This window comes from Lissotriton helveticus, chromosome 2_1 (genome assembly GCF_964261635.1).
Source record: "Lissotriton helveticus chromosome 2_1, aLisHel1.1, whole genome shotgun sequence".
Classification (NCBI taxonomy): Eukaryota; Metazoa; Chordata; class Amphibia; order Caudata; family Salamandridae; genus Lissotriton; species Lissotriton helveticus.
In genome coordinates this window covers 79,434,041-79,449,781 of record NC_136059.1, presented here as the reverse complement: position 1 = coordinate 79,449,781, position 15,741 = coordinate 79,434,041, and positions in this window count along the sequence as shown.

The window sequence follows — 15,741 nt, the reverse complement described above, 5'->3', positions numbered from 1 at the left end:
ACCACAGCCCTATTGAAACAGTAATAGAGAAGTACAATACAATACTATAACGCACAACTGGGTAGTAATTCAAAGAGGAAACCTTTGAGAAGTATCAAGCTTGAAACAACCTATGCAAATATAGGTAAGTTTTTTATCCGTCACTGCCGTCAACCGGAAACGATAGTGAGAGGGTCGTAGACTGATATAAGCACTACTCAAGTGTCTCACAATAAGACCACACTCGTTGGCGGCGCCATGTTACAGACTTTCTGCAAAGAGACTTAGGACCTCCGTGAATTAGGGTTTGCCAAAACTCACCTTAATACCCAAAATCCCCTACCAGACTAGCAATCAGTGTCACATTAGCTCTTCGTCCTATAGCAAAGAAACCAATGATTAGACAACCTAGAACATGCGACTTAGAATCACGTCAGGAATGGTGGGAAGTGAGAACACTCTTTTGTTATACGTTCATACCAGTCCACAACAGGAGGAAATTGGAGACACGGTAAGGTTAAAATGTTTATTTTAACTACGTGATCTCAAGCGCAGTATTTTAATCAACATAAGCATACACATGATTAAGAATAATACGGTCAGCATGGTTAAATTTCCATAAAATACAAAAGGAGGAATCATATTACAATGATAGTGCAAACAAGTGATAAAAGCGCCTATTTGAAGCACCCTCCCTATCTAGGAACTATGTATTATAAAACTATAGAAGGTCTCTTGAGCTTTCTTAGGGGGACCCCATTTACCTGTCCACTCAGTAAGTGTAAATTACATCAGGATCGGTTAGTCTCTCTGTATGCTTGGAATCTTCCAAGTGTGTTCAATTCTGGCAAGTGTGCTATGATAAAGGCGCCAGAATTCTACTCGGCTTGCAACTGCCAAATTGTTGTGTCTAGAATGTGTTACACGGACACGCCAATAAACAGGCTCGCACGTTATGATAACCTTAGCGGCTCAGCACTCACTGTACAGACTGAGGGCATGATGTATGTCTAGAGAGGTCGAAAAACAAACCTTTTCTCACGTATAGACCTTCGTGAAAGCTAACTCTGCAAAAACAGCTCAGCAGTGTTGTATGCAAAAAAGCAGCAAAAGGGAAAATGGCGTTTACACTCCTAATACGCCATGCTAACTTAACATGCACGCAGAAAGAGGCCCATAAACCACACTACAATCCAAGGGTGGATCGGAGATGTGAAGAACCTGAAAACAGAGGGGACAGAGTCTGGGTCACTAGCCAGCGACCAGAATGGTGACAGGAAGATGCCAGCCGATGTCGGGTGTTTTCAGGTGAAAGAGGTGAAGCTTGACTCTTCAGCCACGAGGACCAGGAGGCGTCGACGATGACCAGGAGCTGGATTCGAACTGTCCCTTGAAGGATTTCGAGCGCTGCAGCATTGGAATCCGGATTGTACCCAACAAGCCTTGGCAACAGCAACCCACGCAAGATGACAAGATTGGCTTCGGTGCAGACCAGCAAGGTCTGGGGGACTCCTCCTTTGGAGGGGAGTCAGAGCACATCTGGAGCAAGCAGGCAAGCTCAAGAAACAAAGTATTGTCCTTCGTGGGGGCCCACTAGCCAATGGACTAGGAACCGCGAAGGAGCCTCGAGCTGCGGTGAAGAAAGGGGACTCACGGGTCACTCGTGGTGTGCTGGCCTCTGTACTTCGGTGCAAAAGGTGCTTGGGGCAGGGGCTTCAAATACCCCAATACACAACTTTGGGAAACTTCGGGAAGTGAGTGCAATCGCAAATATGCAGGATTTCCAGGAGTTCCGGTCCCACCTCTCTTGTGTCAGCTTCAGAGATGTCTGTAAGTCCATGTCCTGTGTCACAGATTCTTTGGGATCCGGCGGGAGCCTCGAAAATGGACACCAGCAAAGATGCTTCTTTGGTGCCTGTTTGAACAGGGGGGTCACTCCTTGACCACAAGGGAAATTCTTCAGTCTTTCATTGGAAATGAAATGTTGAAGGTCCAGGATTTCTTCTTCAGAGTGTCATCCAGGATAATCTAAAGTCCTAGTGACTGGGTTTCTATACTAATACCAAGTTTAGGGGTTGGAATAACTCTAGGGTCCCACCTACGGGAGGACCTCAGAGGGGGTGGTTACACCCCTTCCCCTTTGTCCAGTTTCGCGCCAGAGCTGGAGCTGAGTGCCCCAGCAACCGGTGTGAACTGGGAAATGCATGGAGCACCTTGTGTGCCCCAGGAAGTGTCTGAAAAGCATTCACTGAATGCAACCCACCCTGCCCCAATACACTAAAGCCTGTCTAGGGAAGTGCCAGCACCTCCCTGGACAGGAAACCTATTGTCCAGGCCTCCCCTGGCAGAGGTTCGTCCAGCAGCAGGAGGGCAGACTCGTGTCTGTGGCAGCAGCAGTGTTATATTCTATGTTTCCCATTTAATTGTATTTCCCTTTTGATCCTTTGTGCATTTTTCAATCTATGGCTGGACAAAATTTAAATGAAGCCACATGATTGTTGCTTCCACATCTAAAGCAAACAATATTTTTAGAATCTTTAGAAACTTGTTGAAATGGTTTAGATGGTATTTTTTGACAAAGTTGACTTCATCAATACTTTTACTACTATCGCCCTTCGCATTAACATCCTCAATAGTTTTCCTCCACTTATCTGATTGTTCAAAAGCCTTAGCAGTAGATATGGTGTCATTAAGATTAGGATTTCCTAAAATCCACAATTGTTCTCGCGTTTTTTTGTTCCTCACATTAACTATAATTTGATCTCTTATCATCTCATCGGCTAGGTTACCAAAATTACATGAAATTACCAAAGTCCTGAGAGCAGTTAGAAAATCATCAAAATTTTCATTTTCTCTCTGAGCTCTAGTATAAAATTTATATCTATTAAGGGCAATGCTAGAAGTTGGTTTGAAACGTGTTTCCATGCGCATAAGTGCTTCGTCAAATGTACCATAGTCCCCACTAGCTAATGGTAAAGTTCGAAAAATTGCTTGTCCCACAGAACCTAGACAATGCAACAAAATACTCTTTTTTCTTTCATTACCCATCCTTTCTCCGTCTATTGCTTTTAAATAAATTAAAAACTCTTCTTTCCAACGAGACCAGGGAATGGGAGGACCACGCTTAGCTTGCAAATATTTAGTGGGTGGATCAAATTGCATTTTGTTAGAAAGTAGACAAGGCAATTATATATATATATAAATAAAGTTGTTCAAAATAAGTTTGAAACTTTGAATGTTGTCCAGTGTGCATAAAAATATTCAAAAAGTATTCTTGTGTATCCACAATGAAAAATATAACAGTCGTCTTGTTCTCAATTTGTTCTTTAAATAGTGACAAAGTACCTTAAATGCACAGCTGTGTGCATCAGCGAGGAATCGTAAAATGTCAACAAAATGCTTCTTTAAATCAGCCAATCACTTTAAATGCACAGCTGTGCGCATCAGCGAGGAAACAAATATTCCTTTGTTATGTTTCACCCCTCATTACACCTCCGTGAACGGTAAATGGCTTGTTTATTATTGTGACGTGTTGCTAGGGTGATTCAAAATGGCCGCCGTACTTGTCATCACGTACTTGTCATCACGTACTTGTCATCAGCAAACGTGGAACAGCGTGATGACGAAGGTATCAGTTTCCTTCCTTCGTGACGTCGCTGATCAAGATGTCATGAAGCTCATGCTTGCTTGTGAGCTTGCAACTGAAGTGCGACTTATGAACACAAATCGGAAACGATAACAGTTTTAAGGATTATTTTTTTCAATATGTTTTACCTGGGGTGTTGAACACTTCAGGAACTATATTTGGGGGGCACGTTTTGTTTTGAAAACAGACCACAAACCTTTGACTACTATTTTGACTCCTGGAGGGGGATTGAATGCCACAGCTAGGATTGCTAGGTTAATGTCACGCTTACAAGAATACACCTTTACAGTAGAATATGTCCCTGGTAAAGTAAAAGTTATGGCGGATTGTTTATCACGTCTTCCTTTTGATGAGGGTGAGGTTTCCTGTAAAGAGGAAGTTGTAGCTACATTCTCTGAAGTAATGTCTATTAAGTATTCTACAATTTCTGAAAAATTAAGGAGAAAGTCTATGGAAGAAGATAAGATTTTGCAAGAAATTATAAAATTTGTTAGAATTGGTTGGCCTCCCAGAAAGGATATTTCTGATGAGTTGTTTCCATTTTGGAAAGTTTCTGATGAGATTTTTGTGGAAAGTGATTTTGTTTATAAAGAAGGTAAGTGTATTCCACCTATATCTCTACGTGAGACTATTCTGAATCTGAGTCATGAGAATCATTTAGGTATGTCTTCTATGAAGAGGCTTATTAGATCTTTCTTTTGGAGGCCTGGTTTGGACAGATTTGTGGATAGAATTGTTAGGGAGTGTCCTGAGTGTGTAATCAGTGAGAATTCTCTTAGGTGTAATCCAGCTCAATTTGTCCCTGTTAAGTGGCCTGATCATCCTTGGGAAAAGGTTGGAATAGATATTTCTGGACCTTTTAATTTTTTACCTCGAGATTCAAGATTTGCGATTGCTATGGTAGATTACCACTCTAAAAGGCCGGAAGTAAAAATGGTTCCTCAAGTCACTACCAGTAGTGTTATTATGTTTTTAAAGGAAGTTTTTGCCAGAGAGGGATGTCCAGAGGTTATCGTTTCAGAGAATGGTATTCAACTGAGATCTTATGAAATGAGTGAATTTCTGGGTCTACATAATATTAAACATGTTACCTCTTCACTCTATGATCCACAAGGCAATGGTCAGGTGGAAAGGTACAATAGAAATCTCAAACAAGATATATTGTGGGCAAAAACATTTGAAGTCAAATGTATGGATAAGTTGAGAGAAAAATTGTGGTTGTACCGTATAACTCCCGATAGCACCACTGGAATTTCTCCTTTTCGCTTGTTAAAAGGTAGAGATCCAGTTTCCAAATTGTGTCCTTGGTGGTTTAAAAAGATAGTTAAAAACAAAGTTCCTCATTTAAACATGGATGAAATAGCGAACAGAGTGGAGGAGAAGCAAATGAAATGTAAGAACAATTATGACTTTCGTATGAAAGTTAAAATTCCTGATTTGAAAGTTGGAGATTTTGTTAGAATTCGCAAACCAGGAATTCTTCTTAAACATGAACCTAAATTTAGTAGACCTGTAAAGATTGTGAAGATAAGCAAAAACAGTGTGGTAACCCAAAATGGACAAGTCTGGAATATGAGACGTGTCTCTAAATGTAGGATAAATATTACATGATTATTTAATTCTTCAAAAATTTTGTAAGAGAAGAGATGTGTTATATTCAATGTTTCCCATTTAATTGTATTTCCCTTTTAATCCTTTGTGCATTTTTCAATCTATGGCTCATGCCTTACTGTTGTGTTACATCACTTAGAATGAGACTGTTAAAGCATTCTGCTTGGGAGCTTCTGCTATGAACATCTGTACTGTGCTCTACTAAATAAACACCTATTTTGGATTTATTCTATTTTCCTTTATTGGAATACAACAAGCATCCATTTTGTGATGCTGGGGCTCTGTTTAACTTTAACCGGTTATACCATTGTGTACATGTCTTATTCCTCTAGAAGGGAGGAATACTACCCCGCCGCCAGCACTGGCAGGGGGTAGTATTCAAAATCGTTTGCTACCTTACAAAACATGTTTTGATAAAGCCAAACCAAAGTTAGCATTAACCGCGAGGATTATAATGCACTTAAGAGTATATGGTTTGGCTATATCATAGAACAGCTATAAGGAGATATTTCCGAGAGCTGCAGAGGGGCTCAGCTCATGCTAGGGCACCCTCTCACACAAAACCAAGCACTCTGCCTTCAGGATTGTCAAGGCCTGCCATAGGAGTGACTTATAGGTTAAAATATGTCTATATGTAAAGGTAGATATAGGTTAACTATATCTAAGTACGGGATGCTTACACCACCTTACCCAGGCTGCAAGTACAGACCTGTGGTGCCATTTTGGAAGGCTAACCAGGGGTGGCATAATACATGCCTCTGGGGTACCTATGCCCTGGGTACCTAAGGTACCATATAAAGGGACTCATAAGGGTGACCCAGTAACCAATCTGGTATGTACCTAAAGTACATGGTATCAATTTAGAGAGAGAACAGCTAGGCTGTGGTCCTGATTAGCAGGGCCACAGCCAGTCTAAAGTCCAAAAACCAGTGAAACACAGCAAAACGTGGGGGTAACCATAGGAAGCAGATCCTACTCTCCTACACTGCGGAGCAGGGCGGTGACGATGCAGAAGTGCCTGAGGCACGGATCACACGTGGCAGGACGCCCCCAAGCCCCCATAAGAGAATTGTGGAGTGACGCTTCAAAGGGAAGGAACAACTCCCGTCCACCGGAGCCCTGGTGGAGAACTTTCAAAAGATTGTCCGTAGGAAACGGAGTGGCCGGTTCACCCATGTGCAGAATACCAGCGGCTGTGGAAATGGCCTGAACAAAGGTAACACTATCCTCCGTAGGGTGCCGTGGAGGAGAAAGTAATTCCTCCTTGGGGTACGGCTGCTGGCTGAGCCGCCCATTCCCATGTCTAGGGGGAAGCGGCCAGCCCCGGAATAGTGGGGGATCCACAGATGAATGGGGAGCCCGAGGAGCCACAGGAGGCATAGAGTCCGGGGAAAAACCATTTGCGAGTCGTGGAAAGAAGGGTTCTAGGATTTAGGCCATGGGGACGGCGAGGAACCCTCCCTGGAAGATGCCGGTGAAAAGAAAACAATACGGTGCCCTGTCTCCGGGGAGGATCACACCAACAGATGGCCGACCTCTGGAGAAGAACAGACTTCAGGGGACAAATCCAGAATCCGATCGGTGTCGATCGGCGCTGGAGTGGATACTCGTGGCGCCGGGTCGACATCTGTCACCACGTGCTCTCCATGAGGATGGGCGAGGTCGACGCCAGAACGGCGAGGGAGCGGCTCCGAAAAGGCGCCGGCTCGGCTTCAGACGGGGAAAGCACCCCATGTCCCTGTCTCCACCCGCGACTCCACTGGAGCTGGGGAGGAAGGCTCTCGGTACCGAAACAGTGCCGGCTCGACCTCTGGTGAGGTAGCCGCCTGTTCAAAGGACCAAGGGGGACTCGGGGGCAAGCCCGGAGTCCCGGCTGTCTCCTGCGACGCCATAGGGAGCCCCGTAGGGATTTGCAGTGAGGCAGGGACACCAGGCGCCGAAGAGGGAGCCCCAAAGGGCCGCACCTCGACAAAACCACCCTCCTACGACCTGAAGCTGAAACCTGCGATGCTGGGGCCGGAGGCGTCGGCGACTCCTTGGAAGTCCCCGCGCGAGGCAAAGTATCCGCGGACGTCTCAGGAAGAAGGGCCAAAGAAGCCTGCAGCGCTGCAGTGTAGACTGTCATTTGGGCCCTAGTTACCTCTCTGCTGGGAAATGGCGGGTAGGAAGGTGACAGGAGGGGCGCATGTCCCGGAGGGAGCAGGTGCCCACCGCGAAAGGAGGACAAGGTCTCGGAGATAAACTGAAGGGCCTACCAGCCGGCGAACCACGCCCTTGGGGCCACGGCGAAAGACAATGTCGCAGACGAAACCAGCGGTTCCTTGCTTCCGAGGTAGGGGACGGACGCTGGGAGGACACCAACCTGGACAAGCGCGCCGACAGCAACTTCCGCCGTGACTTAGGCTTAAGGTGCTGGCAGGCGTCACCGAGTTGTGGTGCTCACCCAGGCACCACACATTGGGTGAGGGTCCGTCGCCGACATGGGGCGCGCACAGGAGGTACACGTCTTGAAGCCTGAAGGCATTCGCACATTGTTCCACTTAATGCCAAAGCGTGTTAAAGAATAGAAGGCAAGGACATAATCCGCATCCGCGTTGCATGCGGAAAAGAGAAAATACTGACGTAGGAGCGCCAGGGTGGGACTTATGTATCCTCACTGATGTCACCGATGCGGATGACATCAGGGCGGAGTCAAGTGGTGCCGTCCCCCCCGGCGCGCAGGGATGCTGTGGCAAAAAGTTTTCCGGATCCAGTCTCATTCCTGGGGATAATTCTACATTAAGGAATCTGTGGCTAGTAGTCTCTATCAGATCAACGGGCTGCGGAGACAGCTGAGTCCAGGTGGGCCCCTGGCCGGAGAAGGAACAGAACACGGTGGAGCTCATGCATTGGAAGTGAGGCCTAAATGGAATTTTTTTGTTGTTGCAGATTTATATATCGTGAACTCGTCCCAAAAGTATTGCAGCCTTCCACATGAGCTCCAGTTATGTTACACTAAGGCACTTCTGTGCTGGTGGGGTGGCGTTGACCAAGTGCCAAAATATAACTAGGCAGACACGCTGAGAAAACCTCCACACTAGCCCCCGTCCCAGGCATCAAGGCAGACTTAAGGGCTCAAAGGACCCCTTTCTAAGAAGGAGCTGGGGCACCAGGATTTTTTTTTTTTAAATATACATTTTTATTGAAACATTGCAGGGTCAAATTGTTGTACAATCGACATGGTCAAGCAAATCAAGACATCATTACAATAAGAAAACTTTGCATAAATCAGTCCAGGAGACTAGTCCGGTTCATGACCAGTTCTACCGTAGGGGATTCACAGAGTTCACCTCGGTAAATGTTCCAGTGGCCCCATTTCTTGTCCCGCTTCGCAGGGCAGTCACGCAGTTTGTAGACAGTTTTTTCGGCCAGCATGCATCTGTCTAGTTCGGCCATCCAACCCACCACCAGAGGTCTCTCAGCCGCACCCCACTTCATAGCACGCTTCGCAATTAAGAAACTCAAAGCAGCCCATTGTAACTCTAGCTCGTTCAGGTCTGTAGGACCCCAGACGTTAAGGATGATTTCCCTTGGCGACAGGGAAATGGGTTTCCCCAGTGAGTCCCTCATTCGTCGGACAACCATCCCCCAAAAGCGCTGTATTTCTGGACAGTCCCATAGTATATGGTAGAAGGTGCCAGTTTGACCACAACCCCTTAGGCATCTATCGTCCACCCTCCTCCCGATCGTGGCCAACAGAGTTGCAGGCATATAGGTTCTATGAAGGATCTTCAGTTGGATCAAACGGAGGCGGTGATTAATCGCCACCTCTCGGGGGGACATCAAGGCCGCTCGCCACTCATCTTCTTCCAGGTCGCCTAGGTCTGTTTGCCACTTAGCTCGTAGGAGTAGAAACGTATTTGGGAGGTTATTACAGAGCTTGCGGTATGTGGAGGAGATGGCCTTTGTCGGGAGGGGTTCAGAGAGTAACCTATCCTCCAGGGGGGAGGACTCAGGCAGGGAGGAAAGGTCAGGGACAGTGGAGAGGAGGGCGTGTTTGATCTGAAGGTAACAAAGGGCCTCAGTTTGTGCGAGTGCGTGTTTGGTTTGTAATTCCGCAAAGGTTAAGAGTTTACCCTTGTGTATCAGGTCTCCTATCCTTGAGATGCCTATTGCGTCCCATTTGTCAAAACCTAGCTGGAAGCAGAGGGAACCAATTTGTTGTGATGACCACAATGGGGTGGCTTTAGTGAGTCGGTTCGACCATCCCAGGCGGGCCGTGGCTTGATGCCAAATTGTGGCTGTGTGCGCCATGGAGCCAATGTATCTTTTTTTTTGGGCTTACTGTAAAGGGCCCCAAAGTATCCGTCCTGCCCGGTCTGGTACCTGTCAAGGTGGAAGGCTGGGTCATTGGGTGAGCCGTGTATCCAGTGGTTGGTAGCCACCAGTTGCGATGACCAGTAATAAAGGCGCAAGTTGGGGAGTGCGATGCCCCCGTCGTACCAGCTCATTGTCAACCTTTGTAGGGCAATGCGGGCAGCTCCTCCGTCCCACAGGAGAAGGCGGAGATCGCTCTCCACCGATCTGAAGTAGGAGTCGGGAATCGGAAAGGGACAGTTTTGGAGGGCATAGAGGAAGCGCTGGAGTGCTAACATATTAAATAAGGCCGCTCTACCAGCGAGGGAAAGTGGAAGGGATAGCCAGTGTGTTACGTTGGTGTGTAGTCTACGCAATGGGGCGAGCAGATTCCGGTCACGAAAGAGGGCGGGATCCGGAGTGACGAAAATGCCTAAATACTTGAAGCCCTCTCGAGCCACCGGTATATAGAATCCGCAAGGCAGCAAGGGGGGGGGGTCCGTGCAACATATATAGAGCCGATTTAGCCCAATTCATCGAGTAACCGGAGTATTTCCCGAAGTTAGTCAAGACGTGGAACAGGCTATTTATAGAAGATTTTGGGGAAGCCACGTAAATTAGGATGTCGTCCGCATATAGGGAGATCTTGTCGGTCAGCTCGTCATTCCAGCGGAGGCCTATGATGGAAGCGTCAGTGCGGATCGATTGGGCAAGAGGCTACAGGGTCAGGGCGAATAACAGTGGCGACAGGGGGCATCCCTGACGGGTCCCCCTGTGGAGTGCAAAGCATCTGGACGTATGGTTATTGACCCGTACTTGGCCCAGGAGGTCCGTATATAAGAGGCGGACCCACTGGATGAATTTGGGCCCGAAGCCAAATCCAAGAAGGACCTCAAATAGATAGGACCAGGGGCACCAGGATTTTAATTGATAATCCTTTAATAGGGGTCTACATTGATTGGTATGTTGGAAAAAAATCCTTTAAGCAGCTAAAATCATTTAATCACCACATCTGCAACAAAGGAAGTACAAACAAGTTTATTGCATATGCTCAGCCTAAAATAGCTGGGAGAGCGACCATACAATGAGAGAAGTACAAGTCAGTCTCAAATTACACATGTTCTGATTCTAGTCTTATAATACTAATTTTGTCAAACATCCATAACTTCAATACAGTGTTAATAGAAAGCGCTTCCTGCTTTTCCATTATGCCCCACCCAAATTGCACACATTTCCTTAAAGCGCATCTTTTTCCTGTGTTCGTGACTTCTAGAAGTCACGCTACATTTACAGACTACAATTGGAACATTCTCTGCTGCTCCAAATTTCCTGTAACACTTAAGTCAGACAGCATTTAGACCTTTCTTTGAAAGCAGGCTGTAGGTTATCAGATAAAATGTGCTACTTAAACATGCACTTTTAACCACACATTTAAACCGCCTTATACAAAATGTCTTTCTTTACATGATATTTCACAGCTTGTGGGCAAGTGACAAGTAAAACCGAATAATGAACAGAATGATTAGGGCCTAAATCTAAATTAGGGTTTTGATACCTTTCATTTCCCTATCTAGTCGATTCTTTGACTACTTCTTCACTACCCTGCACTCATCGCTCCAGCCTAACCATAAAGCAATCTCAGAAGGCTCCACCATCTTCTTGTGAGCTACTAATGACAGAAATTTGGAATAAGAGCAAGATTATCTGTGTGCTCCACACTATTTAGCATCCCCATGGTGACAATTTGATCTTCATAGAGCAAATCATGGAGCTCATTAGCTCAACCATACCATATCTTCCTTGGAGACTTTAGCCTCCATTGGAATGACACAAATGATCCCTTAGTCAGCTCCTTTGAGAATTTCCTCTCCGATCTCAACTTCTCTCAGTTCTGTAAGGGAGCCACACAGAACAAAGGCGCCAACCTTGACCTCATTATTGCTAGTGACAATCTCATTCAAATGAAGGACACACTAGCTTGTAACTGGTTGGATCATAATCAAATTGCCTTGCACATACTGAAAAAGACCACTAGCAGAAAGGGACAACCTCTTAAAGCGAAACAATGGTCTCGCAACATGAGATACGTCAACATTAATGTTCTTACTTCCATCGCCAAAAATAGACTTCAGCCTCCCCCTAACATGAGTAACCTAGATGATCTTTCTAATTTAAAAGAATTCCTTTCAAACAATCTAAACCTTAGTTTGATGGTTCCCTAAATGACGAACGCTGCAAACTTAGGCTTTTAGAGCGGTCCTGGAGAAGCGAGCCGTCCACCTACAGCCTCTATCAGCTAAGGAAAATGAGAAGCGCTTACAATACAAAAATCTGCATAGCTAAAACTGACTATTTAAGGGCGCTACTGGACGGCGCCAAAAACAGACCCAAGATGCTATTTGAAATCTTAAAACAACAAGCAAACCACACTTCCAACCCAAACTCCGAGCCTCCACTTCTTAGCGGGGAGGACTTTATAGTGCACTTAGCTGAAAAAACTAAGAAAATTTAACTGGAGCTCCAACCTGTCTCTCCCTTGGCGCCACCTCTAAACCCTCACCACATCTCCAGAGGAGCTAGTGGTTCCTTCGGCAGTCTCCTTTTTCCTCGGCTGTTCTCCCTAAAACGCTGCCTCTTGGAATTCCTTTATCCTGCCAGATTACACAGAATTATTCCACGAGATGGCAACTCTAAAACCGGCCAATCACTTCAATGATCCACTTCCTGCTAAATTTTGTAAAGACCTCAACTTGGCCATTCTACATCTTTGGTCGCTAATTATTCATGAATCTCTACTGCAGAGGAACATCCCTGATCGCCTCAAAATCGGGCCAGTCACTCACATCCCTAAGAAGCTTAACTAGGAGTTATCTGTCCACAACAACTTCATACCGATCACAAAGATCATAACGTTAGCCAAACTTCTTGAGAAATGCATCCACAAGCAGCTCTGCAACCATATAGAGAAATTTCAATTACTGGACCTCTATCAATCCGGTTTCAGAGCAGGGCATAATACTGAAACAGCACTAAATCACATTGTGGATGAAGCTCTGAAATCCCTTGATCATAATGTCCCTTGTCTTCTTATCCTTCTGGACCGACCTTCAAACATGAAACCTTGATTAATTTTCTACAGCTTAGGATGGGTTTAGAGGGACCGTTCCTAAAGTGGTTTACCTCTTTCTTACACAGCCGCACTCAAAGGATTAAACTCAACCAGGCCCTTGCTTCCAGTACCCAGGTCAGGATTGGAGTTCCATAATGATCCGCACTCTCGCCCACGCTCTTCAACCTTTTTTTGGAGCCACACACTGTCATTCCAAACCAGTCTAACATTCATAACCACATGTATGCTGATGACACGCAACTTTACTTGAAGTTCTCCTCTCTAGATGACATTAAAACTTTAAATGAAGCTCTTTCGCAAGCTCAACAATGGTTTGCCCAGAACAATCTTTTATTGAATACCCTCAAAACTGAATTCTTGCTGATTGCCCCCCACAATCACTCTGAACCTACCCTGGATTGGCTAAAGCAACTCACAGCCCTTAACTGCACCCCTCATGTGGTTGATTCCGCTAAATTGTTAGGCATTACCTTGGACAAATTACTTAATATGCAAGTTCACATCAGTGCCACTATTAGGGGTACCAACTTTCATCTTAACACTCTCAAGAAAATCAAACCTTTCCTTCTGAACGATGGCATACAACCTGCAGTACAATCCCTGGTGATCTCGCGTCTTGAATAGGGGCTGGTGACCCTGGCAGGGCTGCCTAAAGCGAGCCTGGCCCCCGCAGAGCCACTCTCAACGCATCGGCCAGGCTCATCACAGGCCCCAAAAAATACGATCACATTACACCTGACCTTGTGCAGCTTAACTGACTGTCAATAGAAGCGAGGATTTGTTTTAAAATAGCTTGCTTCACACATAAAGCCTAGCATTATAACACTCCGGCCTATCTGGTGAACAAGCTTGTTTTTTCTGGCTCAAGTTGGAACTTAAGAAGTGCGTCCACACTTCTCTTGAAACCTCCCAAACTTAAGAAGATATGTATGTACTAACGTGCTTCCTCCGGCCTTGCACCTAGAATTTGGAATGCTCTTCCTACTAAGATTAGAGCCAATCCTTCCATTGCCTATTTCAAGAAACAGGCCAAACTGATTTTCCTGAATGATCATTAACTGCATCATCGTGTTCTATTTTGCATGTCCCCTTGTTGACAGACCTGACATTTTTCCCAACTTAGCGTTCTCCATTCATTTAATGTTTGGTGGTTAATTGCTATTCTACCCGAGGGTCCTCACCCTACAGTTTTGCCAATTGTTTTACTATGTTGTATCAAGTGCACTTTTGCTTGTTTTGCTGAATGTTACAGGAAATATTTTACACCCTAGGAGAAATGGATCTAGTGTGGCCCACTGCCAGGTCCCTGATCTTGATTGTGTACTCCTTGTGGTGTCACTCTGCTGACCGATATTGTACAGAGCCTATTCATGCTTTTGCCTTGTGTACAGCGCTCTGATACCCACAAGGGTCATGTTCGCGCTTTATAAAACTTTCAAAATAAATAAATACCCAGGTACATTTCTCCCAATTCTGTATATTGCATCTCTTTATTTCTTATTATAGGAAACATACCCCCCACTTTAGCTGTAACCCTCTTGCAACATGCTAAGATAATCTGAAATACTTGGCACATCAATAGCAACAGAAGTAATATAGGCAACAAGGCCTTAGACAACCCTGACATCCAGGACGGCAAAGTCAATATGGACTGAGTCAGATTTACTTCATCTTCACCATTTGCTGGTGTGAAAATGCAGTATACATAATTAATCTTTCTACATACCCCTCCTTCGATTTCTGTCATCAAGTCCAAAACATATCTGTTTTCCATGACCATAATCACTGAACGCCGCTCTTCTTTAATGGCATGAAAGCCATCTTCGGTTGCATTGATTGTCTTCATCAATTCCCACTGGGTGATTTGAACCTAGCGAGCAGGCGCTTTTGCTTGAAACATAGGTAATAGACTCCCAAAAAATACTCTTTGGGCACATCCTGCCACACTGAGGTTTTAAAGTACTCAGCATCCTTTTTCTTTTGTGATGATGCAGCAAAATTGATGCTTTACTCATAGAATACAAATGTAAAAAATTTATTTTGCTGGTATTACCATAGATAGGGTATGCAAAGTCACCAGAGAGCACATCCCGCTCCAGTCGGGGGGTGGTTGAGTGTATATTTGAGCACCACACTGCCAGAAAAAATCCATAAGGCTGGAGGTACAGCCCTGCATATCAGCATTGTTAATAGTTGAGCTACAATTAGGATTTTGTCCCACTTTAACAATTCCATTTCCCTGAAAGCAAAGAGACGATTTCATTAGTTTCACAGACAGCTTAGGATGACGTTTATTTCCAGTTTATGTATATCTCTGTATGTTTTCATCCCATACTTGCTGACATGATGCTTTTATATCATCAAATCTAAAATAACTTTTTGTGCCATTCCATAAAGATATGACCCTAAATGAAAACCTAGCTCCACTAAACCATTTAGTATTGGCAATGACTGATGTTCCAATACTTAATACTTGACGGGCTGCCCAATCTGGGGGCAGTGGTTTGGCAGATTAATTATTACAGTTGGATCAGTTCTCTCTAGAATACCTCGTTCCAATACTGCTTCCTCCCAATTTACATAACTATATTTCTGACCTGCGCCCTTTATTCTGGATATCGCTTTCATTATTTCTGTTTTACCAGTCAACACTTGTAAAATTTCAGGGGTTGTATCAAATCTAGTTATATTAACTCGGGCAGTCATTGGACTAACATGAGTTGGCTGTAACTGTGTTTTTATCCTACACAAGAAAAGGTGCAATAAGCTCTTTGTTATATCATCAGGCTCTTCTTTAGGATACACGAAGTGTGGTGTTTCTATGGTATGGGGAATAAGAGAACATACATAACAACTATCATTTTGTGTATTGGTACCTATATCATACATGCTTTTGTACCACAAATGATAAAGTAAAGAATCATACAAAAGGATGAATATCTGTTTCATTGAAAACAGCTTTGCGAAAGCGTAATATTTGTTCCCTATTTTGCATTTATATAACACATAATACAATTGCGAATTATCAGAGTAATAATCA